This window comes from Grammomys surdaster, unplaced genomic scaffold (genome assembly GCF_004785775.1).
Source record: "Grammomys surdaster isolate TR1022 unplaced genomic scaffold, NIH_TR_1.0 126109, whole genome shotgun sequence".
NCBI lineage: Eukaryota > Metazoa > Chordata > Mammalia > Rodentia > Muridae > Grammomys > Grammomys surdaster.
Window position 1 is genome coordinate 15049 of NW_021620917.1, and position 22753 is coordinate 37801.

General features: G+C 40.6%; 1 pseudogene; it reads right to left on the reverse strand.

Moving 5' to 3' along the window:
• Positions 1-318: 318 nt before the first annotated feature.
• Positions 319-19641, reverse strand: LOC114611352 (annotated as a pseudogene).
• Between the last annotated feature and the right edge of the window lie 3112 nt (positions 19642-22753).

A 22753-nucleotide genomic window follows, 5' to 3' on the forward strand; every position in this document is an offset into this window, starting at 1 on the left:
GGTTACTATCAAAAGAGCTCAAAAGAAATTAACAGAGACAACGAGATGTGGATGGAAATGATATGGAGATGATCCCATGAGAACCAGTGAAGGCAAGTTTCCTGGACTGTCCCTGACTTACTCATCTCCTTTATATTAGATGGTACTTTGTATAGACACTAAGGAAGCTCAGTGAATGCACTGAATCTTTAACCATGCATCAAGACCAATCAATTAAGCTTCATTTTCATCTGGATTTTACTCATGACAAAATTAAAGGTTCCCATGTTCTTAGACTCTGTCTTGCTGAAGAGCTCAGCAGAACATCACGAGGAAATGTCACACTCCAGTTATGATTTCATCCCGTGACACAACCCTTAAGACGATGGGTTTTGTTGACTGAAAAATTCCTTGTCTGCTTAATTTCAGAGGTATATGCAACAGGAGAAGAAGAATATTGAGAATCACTGAATGAACCAACAATATCAGCAAAGGAAAAGTTAAAAAAAAAAATGTTTAGGATACTATAGTATGCAGAAACAAAAGAGCTGCATTCAAAATCATATGTTTTCACTACCTTATTCTCCAAGCTGTCTCACTTGGACGGTGAGAGTATATATCCAAACGTGCATTATGTAAAATGGTGATAGAGAACCTACTCAAACTCATGTTGGTTTATATAACTTATGCTCTGTGCTAATTTTGAGTAAAAAAGATAAGTTTCATATTTTTGACCTTACTCTTACTCTTTATGTCAAATTAATTTTTAAGTGATGAAAAGTTATTTTTTGTTCGAAACTTGAAAGACAACCATGTGAGGATACACTTGAGCTCTGTTAACAATCCTCAGCTCCAACATCACGTATTACCACTACAGTTCAGCATATTTAGAGCAAGTCTTCTGGAGGAGACATATGGTACTTTGTAGCGGGGTATTTTCCCCAAAAGTTCAGAGGAGCTAAGGTGGGAGGAGTAAGGAGACAAAGAGGAGGAGTAAGGAGAGTAAGAAAGGAGGAAGAGGAGGTGGAAGGAACAGAGATGTAGGAGGATGCAGAGCCATGCCTGGACTGAGAGCAGTCCTGGGTAACAACTTATACTAGATTAGTTAATCGGTTAACACTTCTAATTGTGTGAGCCTCTTGCTAATTGAGCATTACCAAACATATAAACCCTTTGGTTAATCATTAAGCATTAGAATCTCATTTTATATCGGGTACCACATGGATGGCAGGATGGTGTGAGCTCAGCACAGCCTTGTGGAGACAGTGTGGAAGACTGGCAGAGCCATCTCCCTCTCTGGTGTCTCATAGGTAGCAGGGCCGGTGTTTCTGGCTGGCCATTCCTAACTGTGGTACATGCGTGGCCACAGGCCATTTCTTTTTTATTTTTTATTTGGATGTTTTATTTACATTTCATATGTTATCCCCTTACCCAATCCCCCCCATGAGCCCTTATCCCCTCACCCTTCCTTCTGCTTCTCTGTGGATGTACCCCTACCTACCCCCACTCACATCTCCCCACCCTCAAATTCCCACCCACTGGGGCATCCAGCCTTCATGAGACCAAGGATTTGATTTGCATTTCCCTGATGACTAAGGATACTGAACATTTCTTTAGGTGCTTCTCGGCCATTTGAGTTTCCTCAGTTGAAAATTCTTTGTTAAGCCCTATACCCCATTTTTAATAGGGTTATTTGGTTGTCTGGAGTCTAATTTCTTGAGTTCTTTATAGATGTTGGATATTAGCCCTCTATCCGATGGAGAATTGGTAAAGATCTTTTCCCAATTTGTTGGTTGTCGGTTTTTTCCTATTGACAGTGTCCTTTGTCTTACAGAAACTTTGCAATTTTATGAAGTCCCATTTCTCTATTCTTGATCTTAGAGCATATGCCATTGGTGTCCTGTTCAGGAACTTTTCCTCTGTGCCCAAGTATTCAAGGTTCTTCCCCAACTTCTTGTCTATTAGTTTCAGTGTATCTGGTTTTATGTGGAGGTCCTTTATCCACTTAGACTTGAGCTTTGTCCAAGGAGATAAGAATGGATCAGTTTTCATTCTTCTACATGTTGTCTTCCAGTTGAACCAGCACCATTTGTTGAAAATGCTGTCCTTTTTCCACTGGACAGTTTTAGCTCCTTTGTCAAAGATCAAGAGACGATAGGTGCGTGGGTTCATTTCTGGGTCTTCAATTCTATTCCATTGATCTTCCTGCCTCTCTCTGTACCAATACCATGTGCAATTTTTATCGCTATTGCTCTGTATTACAGCTTGAGGTCAGGGATGGTGATTGCTCCAGAAGATCTTTTATTGTTGAGAATAGTTTTTGGTATCATGGGTTTTTTGTTACTCCAGATGAATTTGAGAATTTCCTTTTCTAACTCAGTGAAGAACTGAGTTGGAATTTTAATGGGAATTGCATTGAATCTGTAGATTGCTTTTGGCAAGATGGCCATTTTTATTATATTAATCCTGCCAATCCATGAGCATGAGAGAGCTTCCCATCTTGTGAGATCTTCTTTGATTTCTTTCTTCAGAGACCTTAAGTTCTTGTCATACAGATCTTTCACTTGCTTGGTTAGATTCACATCAAGGTATTTTATATTATTTGTGACTATTGTGAAGGGTGTCCTTTCCCTAATTTCTTTTTCAGTCTGTTTATCTTTCATGTAGAGGAAGACTACTGATTTGTTTGAGTTGATTTTATAACCAGCCACTTTGCTGAAGTTGTTTATCAGTTGTAGGAGTTCTCTGGTGGAAGTTTTGGGGTCACTTAAGTATACTATCATATCATCTGCAAGTAGTGATATTTTGACTTCTTCCTTTCCTATTTGTATCCCTTTGACTTCTTTTTGTTGTCTAATTGCTCTGGCTAGGACTTCCAGTACTATATTGAATAGGTAGGGGGAGAGTGGGCAACCTTGTCTAGTCCCTGATCTTAGTGGGATTGCTTCAAGTTTCTCTCCATTTAGTTTGATGTTGGCTACTGGTTTGCTGTATATTTCTTTTACTACATTTAGGTATGGGCCTTGAATTCCTGATCTTTCCAAGACTTTTATCATGAAGGGATGTTGAATTTTGTCAAATACTTTCTCAGCATCTAGTGAGATGATCATGTGGTTTTTTTCTTTGAGTTTGTTTATGTAGTGGATTACATTGATGGATTTCTGAATATTGAACCATCCCTGCATTCCTGGGATAAATCCTGGAATCACTCCTGGGATGATCATGATGGATGACTCTTTTGATGTGGTCTTGGATTCTGTTTCCTAGAATTTTATTGAGTACTTTTGCATGGATGTTCATAAGGGAAATTGGTCTGAAGTTCTCTTTCTTTGTTGGGTCTTTGTGAGGTTTGGGTATGGGTGTAATTGTAGCTTCATAGAATGAATTGGTTAGTGTTTCTTCTGTTTCTATTTTGTGGAATAATTTGAAGAGAATTGGTATTAGGTCTTTTTGGAAGGTCTGATAGAATTCTGCACTAAAACCATCTGGTCCTGGTCTTTTTTTGGTGGGAAGACTTTTAATGACTGCTGCTATTTCCTTAGGGGTTGTGGGACTCTTTACATGGTTTATCTGCTCCTGATTTAACTTTGGTACCTGGTACCTGTCTAGGAAGATGTCCATTTCATCCAAGTTTTCCAGTTTTGTTGAGTATAGGCCTTTGTAGTAGGATATGATGATTTTTTGAATTTCTTCAGTTTCTGTTGTTATGTCACCCTTTTCAGTTCTGATTTTATTAATTTGGATACTGTCTCTGTGCCCTCTTGTTAATATGGCTAAGGGTTTATCTATCTTGTTGATTTTCTCAAAGAACCAGCTCCTGGTTTTGTTGATATTTTGTATTGTACTTGCTGTTTCTATTTGGTTGATTTCAGCCCTGAGTTTGATTATTTCCTGCCTTCTACTCCTCTTGAGTGTATTTGCTTCTTTTTGTTCTAGAGCTTTTAATTGTGCTGTCAAGTTGTTAGTGTATGCTCTCTCCAGTTTCTTCTTGTAGGCACTTAGACCTATGAGTTTTTCTCTTAGCATTGCCTTCATGGAGTCCCACAAGTTTTGGTATGATATGTCTTCATTTTCACTAAATTCTAAAAAGTCTTTAATTTCTTTCTTTATTTCTTCCTTGACCAAGTAATCATTGAGTAGTGAGTTGTTCAGTTTCAATGTGCATGTGGGTTTTCCATTGGTTTTGTCATTATTAAAGACCACCCTTAGTCCGTGGTGATCTGATAAGATGCAAGTTATTATTTCAATCTTTTTGTACCTGTAGAGGCCTGTTTTGTGGCCAATTATATGGTCTATTTTGGAGAAGGTACCATGAGGTGCTGAGAAAAAAAGGTATATTCTTTTGTTTTGGGATTAAATGTTCTATAGATATCTGTTAAATCCATTCGGTTCACAACTTCTGTTAATTTCAAAGTGTCTTCGTTTAGTTTCTGTTTCCATGATCTGTTCATTGTTGAGAGTGGGGTGTTGAAATCCCCCACTATTGTTGTGTGAGGTTTAATGTGTGTTTTGAGCTTTAGTAAAGTTTCCTTTATGGATGTAGATGCACTTGCATTTGAAGCACAGATGTTCAGAATTGAGAGTTCAGCTTGGTAGATTTTTCCTTTGATGAGTATGAAGTGTCCTTCTGTATCTTTTTTGGTTACCTTTGGTTGAAAGTCAATTTTATTTGATATTAGAATGGCTACTCCAGCTTGCTTCTTGTGAACATTTGCTTGGAATTGTTTTCCATCCTTTTATTCTGAGGTAGTGTCTGTCTTTGTCACTGAGATGTGGATCCTGTATGCAGCAAAATTCTGGGTCCTGTTTGTGTATCCAGTCCAATGGTCTGCGGCTTTTTATTGGGGAATTGAGTCCATTGATGTTAAGAGATATTAAGGAAAAATGATTGTGGCTTCCTGTTCTTTTTGTTTGTTTGTTTGTTTCTAGAGGTAGACTTATGTTTATATAGCTATCTTCTTTTGGGGCTGTTGAAATATTACTTCCTTGCTTTTTCTAGGTTGTAGTTTCCCTCCTTGTGTTGGCATTTTCCATCAATTATCCTTTGAAGTGCTGGGTTTGTGGAAAGATATTGTGCAAATTTGGGTTTGTCATGGAATATCTTGGTTTCTCCATCTATAGTGATTGAGAGTTTTGCTGGGTATATTAGTCTGGGCTGGCATTTGTGTTCTCTTAGGGTCTGTATGATGTCAGTCCAGGCTCTTCTGGCTTTTATACTCTGGTGAGAAGTCTGGTGTAATTCTTATAGGTCTGCCTTTATATGTTACTTGACCTTTTTTCCCTTACTGCTTTTAGTATTTATTCTTTGTTTTGTGCATTTGATGTTTTGATTATTATGTGACAGGTAGTATTTCTTTTCTGGTCTAGTCTATTTGGTTATCTGTAGGCTTCTGGTATGGGCATCTTGTTCTTCAGGTTAGGGAAGTTTTCCTCAATAATTTTGTTGAAGATATTTACTGGTCCTTTAATTTGGGAATCTTCACTCTCATCTATACCTATTATCTTAGGTTTTGTCTTCTCATTGTGTCCTGGATTTCCTGGATGTTTTGAGTTTGGACTTTTGTGCATTTTGCATTTTCTTTGGCAGTTGTGTCAATGTTTTCCATGGTATCTTCTGCACATGAGATTCTCTCTTCTATCTCTTATATTTGGTTGTTGATGCTTGCCTCTATGACTCCTGATCTCTTTCCTAGGTTTTCTATCTCCATGTTTGTCTCCCTTTGAGATTTCTTTATTGTTTCTATTTCCAATTACAGATCCTGAACAGTATTGTTTAATTCCTTCATTGTATTTTCTTGCATTTCTTTAAGGGATTTCTCTGTTTCCTCTTTAAGGGCTTCTACCTGTTTACTTGTACTCTCCTGTACTTCTTTAAGGGAGTTACTTACCTCCTTCTTAAAATCCTCTATCATCATCATGAGCAGTAATTTTAATTCTGAGTCCTGCTTTTCTGGTGTGATGGGGTGTCCAGGGCTTCCTATCATAGGAGAACTGGGTACTGATAATGCCGAGTAACTTTGGTTTCTCATGCTTATGTTCTTGCACTTGCCTTTCACCATCTGGCTAACTCTATTGTTACCTGCCCTCACTGTGTCTGACTGGAGTCTGTATTTCCAGTTATCTTGCTTGTGTCAGAACTCTTCAGAGTACAGATGTCTCTGTGGTCTTATGATACTGGGTGGAAGAACTCTTGGGACTCAGGCCACCTCTGGGATCTGTAAATCCTGCTGCTCTAGGTGCAGTGGTTCCTCTAGGATGGCTTGGGATACAATGTCTCTACAAGTTCAAACCAGTTAGGTGTCTGCTGCTCTCAGTGCAGTCGCTCCACCACTGCTCTTAGTGCAAATGCTCCTCTAGGATGGCTCAGGATTCAGTATCTCCACAGGAGCAGACCAGCTATGTGTCTGCCCCAGCCAAAAGGAACAGACAGGAGTGGAAGAGAAGTGGAATTCCGGAGGGGTGGGGTTTGGGTGGCTGGTGGGCCCTGAGCATCCCTGGCTCCAAATTGTAACTCCGGGGCATAGAGAGTGAGATGGAGTTCTTACCACTGCTCTGAGTGCAGTCACTCCTCTAGGATGGCTCAGGATTCAGTATCTCCACAGGAGCAGAGCAGCTATGTGTCTGCCCCATCCAAGAGGATCAGGCAGGGTGCCACTGGCCATTTATAGCTGTGGCACACACATGGCCTCTGGCCATGGAACATGGCAGCAGAGCTAAGCAGAGGCACTGCTGCTTACATAGTTGGCTCAAGAAAACGCCAATTTAAATATTACTTCAACAGTACTTTCTTTTCTAGCATCTATTCTTGGATTCCAAGAATGGAGTGAATGGAAATTTCTGAGTCCATAGGATTTTCAGTAATACTTTAGCATCATACTCTGCCATAATGAATGGAAAAAGCATCCAATAGACAAATATTCTAGTCACAAGAAAAGGAAGGGGAGCAATGTTGTTGTGGAAACAGAGAAGTATGAGTGTCAAGATGACTGGACCTTTGAATAACATCTGCCCCATGCCAAGTGTGCCATGGAGTCTCAAAACAAGAACTGTGTTTTGTCAGTCTAAATGCCTGTGCATAATTTAAATGCTTTACTGATAAAGTACTAAAATAAGTGAGGTTGTGTGTAGAAAAATTCGTACAACTGCCTTAAGGAACAAATCAAAGTATAAACACTTCTGTACCTCTGTCCAGAAAAATCTCCCATCAATAAAGAGGGGCCACACTCTAAATACATAAATCCTGTAATTTTAGCCATGCTTTTACATGAAATAAAACAAGTTATTAGGGAAAATACAATATAAATGCTTTTTCTAAGTCATATTTTACTCTTTCATAATGTGTAGTACTAGAAAGATACGTAATTTATGGAAATATGACAACTACCTAATTTCTAAATCAGTGTCCTTAAAAATGAATGGAATCATCAAGATGTCCCATAAGGTTGAAGTTCATCATAAAAAGCAACTTTTTACAGATTTATACTATATGTATAGAAGTGTTTTGCCTGCACTTTGTATATATACCACGTGTGAATTCTAAAAACAACAGAGTGGGTCATCAGAGCCATTGGATTTAGACTTACAAATGGTTGTGAGCCCCTATGTGAGTTCTGGAAACTGAACCCAAGTCCTTCTCAAGAGCAGCATGTGCTCTTAACCACTGAGCCATCTCATGAAACCAAGCAATTGTCTTTTAAAATAATGATTCTCAACTTGGCATGACATGGGAAATCAGAGATGAGCTTTTAAAGCCATATTCTGGGTGAATTGTTTAAGGATTTTAAAAATAACAAGACATCTACAGTTTTGGTGGTTTTTTTTTTGAGACACATAGCTCATGTTGGCTTCAAATTAACTAACTGACCAAGGATTACTGGAAATTCTAATCATCTAACCTCTACCTTGTGAGTGCAGGGATTACAGGTAAGTACCACCACAGCTTGTTCATGTAGTTCTGTGGATAGCAACCAGAGATTTGTGTACAACCAGTAGACATTTTGCCAACTGAGAATATCCCAGACATGATATAAATTTTAAAGATCTTCTGTAATAGTAATGTACATCCACTATTTGAGAAGACTGTGAGAAGAGGGCTTCTGTGAGCTCTGAGAGAAGAAGGCAACATACAACAAACATTGAAGACATGACCACTGCACCTCCAATGGACATGACTGGAATTTCAAACAGAATGCATGGAATCCTGTCACACTAGCCTACTCTGATTCTTCATAGTGCTAATTTTTATTCTATACAGACATAGAATTTAAAAGTACCTTAGCTAATATCTGGATACAAATAGCTCATTTGGTTAGAAAACAAATTATTAAACCTCAAACATACATTATTATTTTTATACGCAGAACGTTCAGTTGGAAAAAAGCAGCCCATAAAACAGTATTTATAGAGACAGGTGTTTCCCCTCACCTATATTTCCTAACAAGGCTGGAAGGAGAAGTTTTGCAGGACTTTAGTGAGGGTAAATTTTATATTCATGAGAGCAAACTTCATGCCAAGGCAGTTTCTGGGTCCATTTCAAATAGGCAGGTATACATAAAAATCAATGCTATCCTTGTTCTCCTTGCTGACTCTGGAGACATAATGAATGACAAGTTGACTGAGGAAAAAAACATGAGAGCTAAACATGTGAAATTGCCTTTTGACATCTAACCAGTACACATAGGTAGTTAGAGAAAGGTTCACTGAATGTCTACTTACAGGTATTTGGCTCTGAGAATTTTACACTACATATCCTTTCAATTCCCCTTCCTTATAAGACTTACCATATGGTTGAGATAAGATGACTGAAAAACTGCATCATTGTGTGAGTACACACTAGTGTAATAGTGGGGTAGGAGGAACCAACCATTTTCTGGTTGATTGGAGAGCCAATCCAATGGGGAAACTAATGCCTAGCATAATAAATCTGGTCAAAATCCCATGGCTGCAGACATTGTAGGCAAGAAATGTAGTGCTGTTGATTTGCTAACTTGACAGTGTACCAAGATACTTTCTGAATATTTATCATTACACACAAAAATTTGTGCTGATCTTAGACTTGGTCAGAAAAGGTTTAGTTTGCAGTGGGAGACATAGAAACTCATGACTGGCAATGGTGTGGAAAAGAGCTGATGGAGTGCTCAACCTCTGCAAGGCTCAGGATACATCACAGAAGGAGGGTGAGAATGTAAGAGCCAGTGAATGAAATGGGTGCTGTGAGTACTAACTTCTGGGCATGACATGTCCACTGCACTAACGAACTCACAGCATTTGTGGATACCTACACAAGACCAGACACATCACCATTCCATCATGAGTGGGGAAGATGCCCATGAAATGCCACCTCCCTAAGGAGCTGTTGACAATAAATGCTTGGTGGACAAGGAAAAAATTTTTCTTCAATGGTGCAGCCATTGGTGAGTTGACCATTCCCCAGGATATAACTCCTATAACTATGCCTATGCATAGTTAACTCATGAGTCACAAAAAAAAACATATAAATACAGAAGGAGGTTTGGTAGAAGATAGACAGATTTCACATGAGTGGGAGGGAGAAGAGACAAGGCAATGTGAAGTGAAAATGACCAGAATTTATGATCCACTCATGTGATTGTCAAAAAATTAAAAAGGAAAAAGAAAGCAACTACATCTTTAAACACTAAAAATCCATGTGGGATGATGCTCTGTTCCAATTCTAAATAGCACATTTCATTTGGAATTCAGGAATACTGTGTTCTGGCCCCACACTTAAGTGGGTCACTAACTACTTGACGAAGAAGGAAGAAAACATTCTGTATTTAATTAGCCATACTTTCTTACCATCTCACTTCCCCCCCTTCTCTTTTCTTCCATTTCTCTGTCATTCTCCTCACAGAATGCAAATGGGTTCAAAAATAATACTTAGATCAACTTCCTATAAGAGATATCGTAGCATAAACAAGCCTGTATAGTGCAGAGTGGGTTCCTGCTCTTGGGGTTCTGGTACATTTCAGGGTGTAACTCCTCAGGCTCTGGCCAGTGCTGTGGGTCATGGTGAAGAGCATAAGAAGGAATCATCACTATTGATCCTTTGGGCATAAACACACCATCAATTTCAACATCTTTTTTACAGACTCTCTCAAGTCTATTACCAACTGGATATACTCTGAGGGTTTCATTCAACACCATATCCAGGTACTCCATTTCCATCATAATATCATAGGTGGGAGGTGCCTGGAAATAAAGAAAAAGATTTATGCTGAGATATTAGATTGACTTTAAATTATGTCTAGTGTTAAATTCTCAGTAGGTCCAAAGTCAAGTTCAGCACCTCAAAAGACCTTCGTTAGTATTTACAACACATTTAAATGGTTTATTAAATTGTTTTATTTTATATATGTAGGTATTTTGCATACATGAGTGTATGTATTCTGCATGAGTACAGTGCCCATAAGAAGCCAAAAGAGAGCATCAGATCTCCTGTAACTAGACAGAGCAGCCATTTTCATGCTGGGTCTCAAATATGCGTAGATCCTATGGAAGAGCAGCCAGTGTTCTGAAGCCTTGTGTCAACTCTCAAGCTCCTTACAAAGTAGAAAAATTATCACTTAGTGCCTGGAAGATGCTCAATTAGTGAAGAGTCTACTATGCAAGCCTGAGGATGAGAGCTCAGATACAAATCATTGTAAAGCCTGACATAGTGGTACCCATCTATAATCCCAGCAGTAGGTATATTAGACAGGATATGTGTGGTGCTCATTGGCTAGACATCATAACCCAATCGATAAGTTGCAGGTTTGGTAAGAGAGCCTGTATCATAAAGCATGGAGGAAAGTCATTTAGAAATATACATGATGTAGGTCTATGACCTACACACACACACACACACACACACATATAAATGCATACATTTACATACAGAGAAAAAACAGAGACAGAGAGAGTCTGCCTCATGATTTAGACACCAAGCCTCACACCTTGGCTTCTTCTCCTATAACTATAAATAGATAGGTGATCTCGGGACAGACCTGAGTCAACTTATGTGGCTTAACCAAGGCCATGGTGAGCCTCCCTCAGTGCACAGCTAGGACACAGCTTATCCACCAGTATAATGGAACCACACAGAGAGCTGCACGTTAAGTGCCTATCTTTAACATCACACAGGAAGTGTGCATGTGACTGGCTTGGTACTCTTCTGGTCCTAGATAACAGACACACCAGGCACAACTCTGTGTCACAACAACCTTCTGTTGCCATGATAGGATTTATTGCCCATTTCTCCCTCTGTGCCCCTCTTATGATAATTTCTAAATGGTGCTGGAAAAAGCCAGTGCTTGTGCGCTGGTTACAAATTATCAAGGGTGCTGAGACAGCTCACTGAGCCGACATCCACACACATGCTACAGCACACATACCCATATATATATATATATATATATAGATAGATAGATAGATAGATAGATAGATAGATAGATAGAGATAGAGAGATAGATAGATAGATAGATAGATAGATAGATAGATAGATAGATAGATGTTCATATACATACCTACAAACATACATACATACATACATACATACATACATGTAAAAAAATCACTAGAATTGGAAAGATGACTCAGTGGTTTGCATGCATGCTATGCAAGTGTAAAGGCCTCAGTTCAGGTTTCACTTAAAACTCACCTGTGGTAACACACACACACACACACACACAACTGTAATCCTAGTGCTCCCCCAACAAAAAGGAAGGTGGCAACTGGAGTTTCCCTAAATGTTCAAGGGCAAGAATGTCTGATGTATTAAGTAGTAGGAACAAAGATACCCTGTGTAAAACAAGGTGGAAAGGAAGGAACAACCATAAGTCATCCTCTGACCTTCACACATGTGCACACCCATACTCACAGACTCACACTGACACACATACTCATACATAAACTTATGAGCATACACTCACACACACTTGTACACATACTCACAAACATACACTCACAAACTCACTCACACACATTAACACACACATATCCACGCAAAAATATACCTCTCTTTCTCTCTCTCTCCCTCTCTCTCTCTGTCACACACACACAAACACACACACACACACACCACTGTGTGTAACAAAAAGGTGTCTTTGTTGAGGCTTCTTCTTTTCCCTCTTTCTTTTCCTCTCACCTTATTGGGCAGAGCCCTGTTGATCTCCTCCTGCAGTTTCTTCTAGATAGCAGGGTGAGGGACCAGGGAATTCAGGACAAAGGAAAGGGTGCTTCTGGTGGGTTTATAACCAGCAAAAATAAAGATAATTGACTGGGCTGTGGTCTCCATGCGGACAGGACTGGAGAAAACAGCTCAGGTAAGACATGTCAGGACAGACCATCACAGAGGAGATGAGGAGAAAATCAAATGGGGCTCCCATTTTTCTACACAGGATACACAGACACCATTCAGTCACTCTGAGACTGTCATCACTGACGACAGCCACATGATATATCCAGGAAAGGAGAAAAATGCTTCAGGCAGGTTGCCCAATGTTTCTGCTGTTCCTCATCATCCCCAGTGGGCAGCTTCAAGATACAGACTTTCTTGTTTAAAAATGTTATATTTATTTATGTGTATTTCTGTGCCTGTGTCTTTGCGTGTGTCTGTGTGTCTGTGTGTCTTGTATATGCCTGTGTGTCTGTGTGTCTCTTTCTGTGTCTGTGTGTCTGTTTGTCTTGTGTGTGTCTGTGTGTTTGTCTCTTTCTGAGTCTGTGTGTCTGTGTGTCTCTTTCTGTGTCTGTGTGTCTGTGTGTCTTGTGTGTGTCTGTGTGTTTGTCTCTGAGTCTGTGTGTCTGTGCATCTTGTGTGTGTCTGTGTGACTGTGTGTCTCTTTGTGTGGTGTGTGTGTGTGTGTGTGTGTGTGTTTGTGTAGGTGTGCCACATGTGTAGGGAAGGTTCCCATAGAGGACAGAAGAGGGCATCTAATCCCCTAAAGAAGCAGTAATAAAAGGTCCCTGCTATAGATGAAAGTGGTTTTTTTAATTTTATTTATTTTATATGTGTTTGTCTAGGTACCATTGGGGCCCAGGGTGGCACTGGAAACCACAGAGCTAGGGTTACAAGCAGTTGTACATCTTCTGCCATGAAGGCTGTGACTATGTTGTTGGTAAACTCTTTCACCCAATTAGTGTAAATCCTAGCACCTAAACTGAAACTGGACTATAAATCCACAATCAGTGGCTGTCTTTAAAATTAATATTTATTTTAGCAATTTGAAAGGAAACAGAGGGGCTGAGAATATGCAGCTCAGGAGATGGGGATATGAAGTCCTGGGTCCAGTCTCCAGCAGTGTATAACCAAGGCATGGCAATGTCTGTATTCTGGGTTACACTGGAAGATTGACCAGAGAGAAGAGAGCCAGAGCTGGATGAATTCTACTTCTCAGCAGCAGGGCAATCAGCAGCTCAAGGACTGAACACTGACAGCTTCCTAGAAGCTCTATTTTATTGTTACACAGAAACACCTTTAGCAAGTCAATTTCCACATACCAATATTTCTTATCTGATAGAGGGCTTCTCTTGAAAGACCCATCACCTAAGCAGTTCTCAGCCATAGGAGACTACCTGGTTTGCCAGCCATGTCTCCAGACTAAGTTGTGCTAAGATTCTAGAAATACTTCCAAAGAACACCATAAAATCTCAGATAACAATCACTGACAGAAGGCTAATTTAAAGCTGAGGTTCCATCATTCCAGAATCATACCAGATACGATGGCTCTGCTAAAACTCTGTTGAGACTCATGCCTTTAGTCTCAGGAGTTAAAGGTCATTCTCAGGCACATCATGAATGTGGATCAGCCTGGGCTACATAGGACCTTGTGGCAAAGAAGGGGGTATAGAATAATTTGAAGTTAGCTGACCACATCAAAGGGTTTCAAGTGAGCAAACAGGAGAGGACTCAAAGCACAAAGTACATGATCACTTTAACCAGTAAACATGAGAACCCAGAATCATACTGCTACATATAAGCAAGTGTGTGTATGGGAAATAATCAAATAGGTAAGAATGGAAGGTTCCCTTTCCATTACTGATGCACACTAGTAGAATAAAGTCTGGAATTGGAATGCCATGAGTTTGCAACCATGATAGTAATAATGGCTTTAAATTAAAAACTAAACACAGATGGGAGGCTAGAGAGATGGCTCCATGAGTAAGAGCACTTATTGCACAAGTGTGAGGACCTGAGTTTGAATCCTCAGTCCCTATGTAAAAAGCCAGGTGGGGCAGCACACATAGTAACCACAGGACTGTGGATCATTGAGTCCTCCTGGGTGCCAGCCTAATCCTGGGTGCCCTCCTGGGGCAGTGGGCTATGAGAAAAGCCAGAAAGCTTGGTAGAAAGACCTGAAGCCCCAGGAACCTTGGTCTGAAGAAGACCAGTAGGACAAAAGGCTGCTTCGAACTTTCCCAAAGCCATATGGCTCTCTTAGCTTCCACTTCTCACAGCCCCTCCCACGGAGAGGTCCATGACCTTTATCACATAGAAATAACACCTCCATGCAAATAAGACATCCCAAAGCTCTCAAACCAAACCAATAGAAGTTACCTGTTCTCCCCCCAAAACTGTATATAACCCCAGAGCTCAAAGTATAGGTTGCTGTGTGGTGTGAGACCTTCCCACTGTCAGAGTGCTTTTCAAGATTCCTCACCAGTTGCCAGCTATCCTGCACATTTCAAAGGACGACAACACTCCTCTCCTCCCCACGGGCAGAGCAAACCGAAAGAGCTATAACACTTTTCTTCAACTGGCACTCCCGAGCTGCCCCCAGAAAGAGGGAACCAAAAGAGCCAGTAACACTTGCCCACATTTGGAGGCTGGGACAAAGCGCCTGCTCTGCACGACTGAAAAGCACACTGTGCCCCAGCTCACTGCTCTCGTTGAATGGGACGCCCACCACTCACACCTCCACCAGCGCCTTTCAAAACTGCCCGCGACCCTGCGCGACATAATCCCAGAGTTAATTTAAAAAAAAAAAAAAAAAACCCTGTCTCCAGAAAATAAGTCAGAGAGGGATTGATCAAGAGACTGTGTGTCTTCATCTGTTACCTGTACACATACCTAGGGACATGCACATGTGCATATACTCCTGCACATGCATGTACTACCAAAAAAGATCAAAATCTTTCAGTGATTTTTTTTGTGAGTTTTTGAGACAGTGTTACTCTTGTGTAGCCTTGCCTGTCCTGGAATCTATGACACAGACCAGACTGGACTTGCCTTGAACTCACAGGTTTCCACCTTCCTCTGCCTCCCAAGTTCTGAGACTACTGGGGTGCTCCACCACTGCCCAGCTATGAGTGATTTTTAAGTGCATAAAGAAAATAAAGATGACTGCTGCAATTGTAAAAAAAAAAAAAAAGACTTTCCCCAGAAGCTACTTACACATCAAACAAAGGAAAACAAAATCTTTAACATGTACTAAGGTAGAGAACACATGTCCATGAGGGGCAACCAGAGAGCTTCAGCACCATTTGGGTACATGCCCCCTGACAAGATGATTAGACAAGACACAGATGCCTAGACAGAGCACTGAGATTGTGTGCTGGGAAACACAGAAACAACACCTGTGCTCATGCAGGTAACAAACATACAACTGGAGACTTTCATCAGAGCCAGCCTTCATGTTAGGAACAAACTTATGCCCATGTGTTTCCAGAAAATTTTATGGAGATAATAGCCACATCTGTCTTTCAGCAACTCAACAGAGGACACCCTCTACCTAGAAAAGCTCCCTTACATATTTTCTGAGTGAACCACTGACTCCCCGAGAGCTTCCTTATCCATTGACCAGGAAGGGCTGGCTTACCTTGATGAGACTCTTTGTCTTTGGAATTATTATGAGCATTCATCATCATCCAGAGAAGATCCACTTGGTGCTGGAAACAGAAAGAGAAATTGCAAAAATGGAAGGTCAATAGTAAGATCAGAGGTCAGAGGCAGACCAGAAGTGCAGAAGCTTAATTCTCTCATTTCTGAGAATGTGGTTCCCTTATATTCACAACTGTGGCTAGGATTGCTTGAGTCCTCAAGGAACAAAAGCAGGAGTGGCTAAACCAGGAACCCTCCAGCTTCCACATCAACCTCTTTTACAGTCAAGTACAATAGATAGAATTTTAAACAATCACTTTTATTCTTTGAAAATGTTTTTGAAGGAGAGGAAAATAATATTCTCCCTTTTAAATCATTTTTATTTGCTATTGGAAAGTTTCATACATGCTCACAGTCAGACATGGTCATCTCCACCCCACTGCTTCCTCCATCCAATTCCTTCTGTATCATCTGTAACATTTCTTCCTCCACAGCCCATGTCTTCTTTTTACTTACCCACTGTGTCCAACTACTGATGCTCACACATGCATGGCTGTGGGGCCATCCAATGCCTCATGGGAAACCTACCTGTGTCTACACCCTCCCTCCACAGCTATCAACTGCCATTGTTCCTCAGAAAAGGGCAGAGTTTGGAAAGATCCTTTCCCATGTATGCTGGAGTTTTGAAAGTCTTGATATTGTTCAGGTTTTTTGCCAGGCCAATTTTTTTTTTATTTCAAACGTTATGAGCGGTACACTAGTTTTCTTTCCTGTTGATAAGGATTAATTCCTGCCTATTCTTGGTCAACTTTTTAAGAATCCAACTTCTCCTCCCCAGGAAATATAAATTTTCTTTCTCTCTAAATCTAGCCTTCTCTGTCTACTGTTAGCACATAGCTCACCTATTCACAGCCCAACATGTTATCAAATTGTGAACCTCTCATGAAGCCACCACGTTTTACCTTCTGCTTGGAATTAAAGCAGTTTTGGAAAAAAATCTATTGAATCCATTGTGAACATGCAGGCTGGAGAGATGGCTCAGAGGTTAAGAGCACTGACTGCTCTTCCAGACGTTCTGAGTTCAATTCCCAGCAACCACATGGTGGCTCAATACCATCTGTAATGGGATCTGATGCCCTTTTCTGGTGTGTCTGAAGACAGCTACAATGTACTCATATACATAAAATAAATAAATAATTCTTTAAAAAAAGATAGATACCATGTGACTTCTTGATTACAGAAGCATAAAACAAAATGGAGTCATCCATAAAATCCCTTTGTGAACATGCAGATATTTAACATCTCATATATTGGGGTGAGGAATGGAAAGAGTACTGGAAAAGAAAAAAGATAAGCTTAATGAGTTTAATAAGTTTTAGATTTAACTCTGCTCCTGTAGATCCTGTAGATCTACAAAAGAAAAGGAACCACTGAGATGGCTCAATAACTAAAGGTTCCTTCAGAGAAGGCTAAAGACCTGAGTTTGACCCCTGGGTCCCACCTGTGGAAGGAAAGAACTACTATAAGTTGTCCTCTGATCTACACACGCCACACAAACACCAAGTCACACAGGCCAAAAGAAAAAAAGAAGAACAGTCAGGGCTACAGAGCAAAACTCTGTCTCAAACCAGACAAGCTTAAAGACAGGTGACCAACACCCAGAAAGAAAAAAAATCATAAACACAGGACATAGTGACATTTGCTTCATTTAATATTGTGAAAAATAAAAGAGGTCTGTCACAAAGACCACATAATCAATGATTGCATTGATGTGAAATGCCCAGAATACTCTGATACAGAAAAAAAACTGGTAATTGCTTAAGTCAAGATTTCTTGAAGGTTGCAACATGGCCAGAACAAAGTCCTCTATGATTGACATTGGTAATGGGCCAGGTGGGCCTTCAATCAATGCTGATTACTAACCGATCAAAGTACTGGGAATAAGGGGCTGTTGAGTGCTGAGCCCCAGATGGAGCATCTATGTCAGCACCCCCATGCATCAAGGCTCATGGAACATGATGAAAGAAGTGTGGAAATGAAGTCAGGGCCAGGAATGGGGGAGTGAATTCCTATGTCCAGGACATGTCATGGCCCTCTCCTGAACTGACTGACTGCATCAGATCAAGACAATAATATTTGTCAGCATCCTAGCAGGCAGCATCAAATGGACTCAACCAGCTACCAAAGCAGAAAAAAGGACAGGAAATTGGGAAGAAGATTTGTTGAAGTGTCTAAGTGATGTGAGAAGTAAGAGTTAGGGGTGGGTGTAATCGAGAAAGATGGTATGCCTGTATGATATTGCAACCATGGAGAGTTCTGGACTTACAGAGCGCCAAATTTGTATTTATACAAATTAGTATTTATACAAATGAAAGAATTCTAAAATAAAACTAGGTGTTGGAGTGCACACTGTAATCCCAGCCCTCAGGAGGCAGAGGTAGAGGGATCACTGTAAGTTCCAGGCCAACCTGGTATACACAGCAATTTCCAGGCCAGCTAGAGAAAATGGTGAGAGCCTATCTCAAAGAAAAACAAATTTCAAAAACAGACTTAATGGGCTACAAGTCTTTGATAGTACTGAAAATACTGAGCTGTAACTTTAAGGGATGAATTTCAAGACAAGTGAACTACACACCACTATAGTCTTTCATTTGGGGGAAGTGAGGAAGAGAAGGACAGAACTGGCAAACATGGCCACAGACAAGAGCAACAGACCACAAGGCAGAAGAACCATCCACACACCTACTGAGAAGAACAACGAATCAAAAAAAATCAAATCTTAAGAGCTTCCTGGCTTTCTTTACAAAAGGATCCTTCAGGTTGTTGAAGGAAACAATGTTCACTCCAAATGGCATGCTGGTGATCACATCCATGCTATTGTCACCTAAGACTCTGAGGAGAGGGGTGGGAATTTAATACATCCATCAGGGAGTGGGAAAGCGTTTGTATTCTCAGGAGACAGGCAAAGCCGCCTCAGTACGGACCAAGCCCTTCCCAACCTTCCCACCATCTACCCCTGCAAATTTCTTCCTCTCATTTCTTCCTTTAAAACTGTGTATGATGTCATCAGGTGTCTAAAGGGGCAAGGACAAGCAGCTGGACCATGTGAGCTGCACCTCAGGTGCTCTTCCTCTCCTAGAACCACAGTGATGGACCAGCACTCACTCTTTCACAGAAACAGGCATCCCTTTCTCAGCCTCTCGCCTCAAGTACTTTATCAAAATGTCTCCATACTGCTCGATGACAGGGAACATCTAAACAAAACAGAAAAGCATCCACAGTTAGGGTGGGGACTTCAGTCACACAGGCTGCAGTTAAAAGAGTTTCACTCACCTCCTTGAGTTTTCCACTCATGAACGTGGAGGACAACAAGGCACTGTATCTCTTCCACTCCTCATCTTTAGATATAGAGACGTATTTACTCATAATCCACACTGGGCCAAAATCCAAGAGTCAAAACAAAAATGCTTCACAGTCTATGAGAAATCAGGTGCATATTCATCTGCCTATTGTGGTTCCAACCCTTTATATCACAGGATCCTTTTAGATGTAAATATCTCTATGGTTGGAAAACTAGGTCCAGGGAGTCAGGGAGAAGATGAGACCAAGACTTAGTCAATCTTGAGAGCTGTGCAGACAGTGTTTGGCTTGGAGACAGATAGAAAGCTAACATGGCATCAGTCAAGTTCTCAAACTGGTGTATTGACAACATGAGCAATGTGTAAAGGATGTCTTCATATGCTGTGTGTGTGTGTGTGTGTGTGTCTGTGTCTGTCTGTCTGTCTGTCTGTCTATCTGTCTGTCTGCCTGTGTCTCTGTGTGTGTCTATGTGTGTATGTATGCCTGCACTCTCTCTGTATCTCCAATCTCCATGTTTCAGAACTAGAGACCTACAGCTGAGGAATAAACTTGCCCAAAGTGATTGTTACTGGATTTTTTTTAATTTTTTAAAATAAAAGTCAAAAGATTTTACAAAGCCATATTAACCCAGAGACTTCATATGGAAGGTACCATGCCCAACACATTTATAACTTGCTCCAAATCAACTCAATAAATGAGAAAAACAAAGGGAAATATGTGACCCTTTCTTGTGAGAATCACCACAAAAAAATCATAAGCTAAATAGTAGCAAACAAAACCCAGTGAAAGAGGGCAAAAGAGGACACTCTATGACAACCTGTATTCAACCCAAATTCAAGATGCCTAGCACAGAAAACAATGTGGGCATCAGCCATCACACTAACAATGAAAGAAAAATTTGTAGACTCCCAAGATTGCTCAACCAGGGACCAAGCTACATTTCACAGTGCCACATGCACCAGCATTCATATGTACACACACACACACACAAACACACAAAGAAAGTCAGACAGACAGACAGACAGACAGACAGACAGCATATAAAGACATCCTTTTCATATTGCTAATGTTGTAAATACAGAGCTTGAGAATTTGTCTGATGCAAAATTAACTTTCTTCAAGCCAAACACCATCTGCACAGCTGTAGAGATCGACTAAGTCTTGTTTTCTTCTTCTCTCCACTCCTGTACCTAGTTTTCCAACCATAGAGAAATTTCCATTTAAAAGGGTCCCAGAATATAAAGGGTTGGATCCACAATAGGAAGCTGAGTGTACAGCTGATTTCTCGTAGGCTGTGAGGCATTCTGAGGCTGGTTTTTTTGACGATAAGATTTTGGCCCAGTGGGGATTATGAGTAAAACCATCTCTATATCTAAGGATGAAGAGTGGAAGAGATACAGAGCCCCCACCCTGACTCAGCCCTTCACCTCGGCCATGTAACTCCAGTTCTAGGGAACCCAACATCCTCTCTGACATCTGCTAGTACTGTGCACAGACATGATGCATTTACATATGTGCAGATAAAACATTCATCCATACACTTTTTTTTTTATCCAAGACAGGGTTTCTCTGTGTAGCACTGGCTGTCCTGGAACTCACACTGCAGCCCAGGCTGGTCTGGTCATCATCAAAATCAGGACTTGACTTAATGAAATAGGAATATATGTGCACAAACTAGAAGGTTAGAGTAGACAGCTCCTAGTAGCCAACTTTGTCAGAAAGGTCATGCACCCGAGAAGCTTTAATAAGCAGAGAGTGAAACATAGAGATGAACTCTCAGAAAGCCTTTGCTGAGAAAAAGACTAATGCAGACAGAGGGAAATGCTAAGACTGAGGTGGTGGGATATGCCTGTAGTCCCAAGACTCAGAAGCTAGAGGCTGACAGAGCTTAGTGAGTTCAAGGACAACCTAGTTTTCATAACAAGTTCCAGGCCAAACAGGGCTACATGAGATCTTGTCTTAGAGAGAAAGAGGAGTGGGGTAGAGGTATTGAGATTTATAAACCATTTTCTGTGCTCAGTCAGTATGCCTAGCACTCTGGGAGAATTTGTAAAAACACACTGCCTGACTTTCATGTCTCTAAGTCACCAGTACTCATATTTCAAAGCAAGGATCATGGTTTATCACGTGCACTTACAGTCTTTTGAAGGCTTGCTTTAAAAAGAAGAAGAAGAAAGAAAGAAAAGAAGTTATACATTTTATATATTGAAACTCGAAGTGCTCTACTTCATTTGTGCTTTTCCCATGAGAGTTGGTATATTGGAAGTTTAATCCCAAATCTGATGATATCCAGTGTGTTACCTTGAAAGTAGGAGAGCCTGTGGAGAAGCCATTCCTGGATGTCCCTGAGCTCTGGCCTCCTGTCTTACGCAGGGACACCCTGGATTCAGCTCCCTGCTTTCCACCTGATCAACCCTCAGCCTCAGTCACATTTCACATGGACTCAAGCAGAGTTGGCATGGGTGGCAGACCAAGGCACCTGCATGGTTCTTGGTTGTTCAGCCTCACAGACCAAGAATGATGGAGTTGTGGGGGTTTTCATTGAGATTTCTAGGAAAACCTGGGAGGTCAGAAAGATGTTTGCATCAGACTTGGAGCCCCTAAGGAGAGCCCCAAATGCATGCTGTCTGTGAAGGGTATGCAAATGTAGCTGAGGTGGGTACCTAAGAAGAGGCAGAGTGGCCTGTAGTATAGCATATCCACCTAGGAAAGCTGAAGTCCAAATAGGAAGCAGTTCAATCAAGTAAGCAACCATGAAGCCTCTGACAAGCCATGTCATTGAGGCAGAGCTGTCCAAGGCCTTGTGGCCCTGCTGCAGTGTGCACAGAATGTCATGCTTGGAGCCTTAGGATTTAATGCTTTTGCTGACAGGTTTCAGTATTGTTTTGGACCAATTTCTCCAGTCTCTTTTCCTTTTCTTTTTTTGTTTATGTTTTTGTTTTTGTGAGTTTTTGTTTGTTTGTTTCTTTGTTTGTCTATTCATTTGTTTTTCTTTTTTCTTTTTTTTTCAGAGTCAAAGATTGCTTTAGTTGTGAGTTCTTCTAGATCTTAAAAGACTACTGTGGCATGCAATCTTTAACAGATTGATCACCTGCTAAAGGTTTTACTCTTACATAAAGATACCACAAAGTGCAAAATTTTACCACATTGACTACATTTATAGGTGTTCCCTGCAGCATGGATTCTTCTCATGATTTCAAAAATGACCAGTACATGAACAAGCTTTACCACATTGCTTACTTTCATGAGGTTTCTTACAAGGTTGTGTTATTTTATACATTAAGTGATAAATGTCACCTTCAAAGGCCTTACCACATTATTCACACAGGGTTTCTCTCTCCAGTGTGTTCTTTTATGTATTCTGAGGTAGATTGTGTGCTCCTTTATATGTTCTAAGATGACTGTGATGTGCAAAGGCTTACCACATTATGTACATTTATAAGGTTTATATGTGTTTGTGTGTCTGTCTGTCTTTGTATCTCGAGTATATGCTCTTGCTGCATTAGATAACCATGCTGGGCATAGGCTTTACCACATTGCTTATATTCAGGTTTCTTAGAAATATAAATACGTTCATGACGATTAATACTATGACCACAA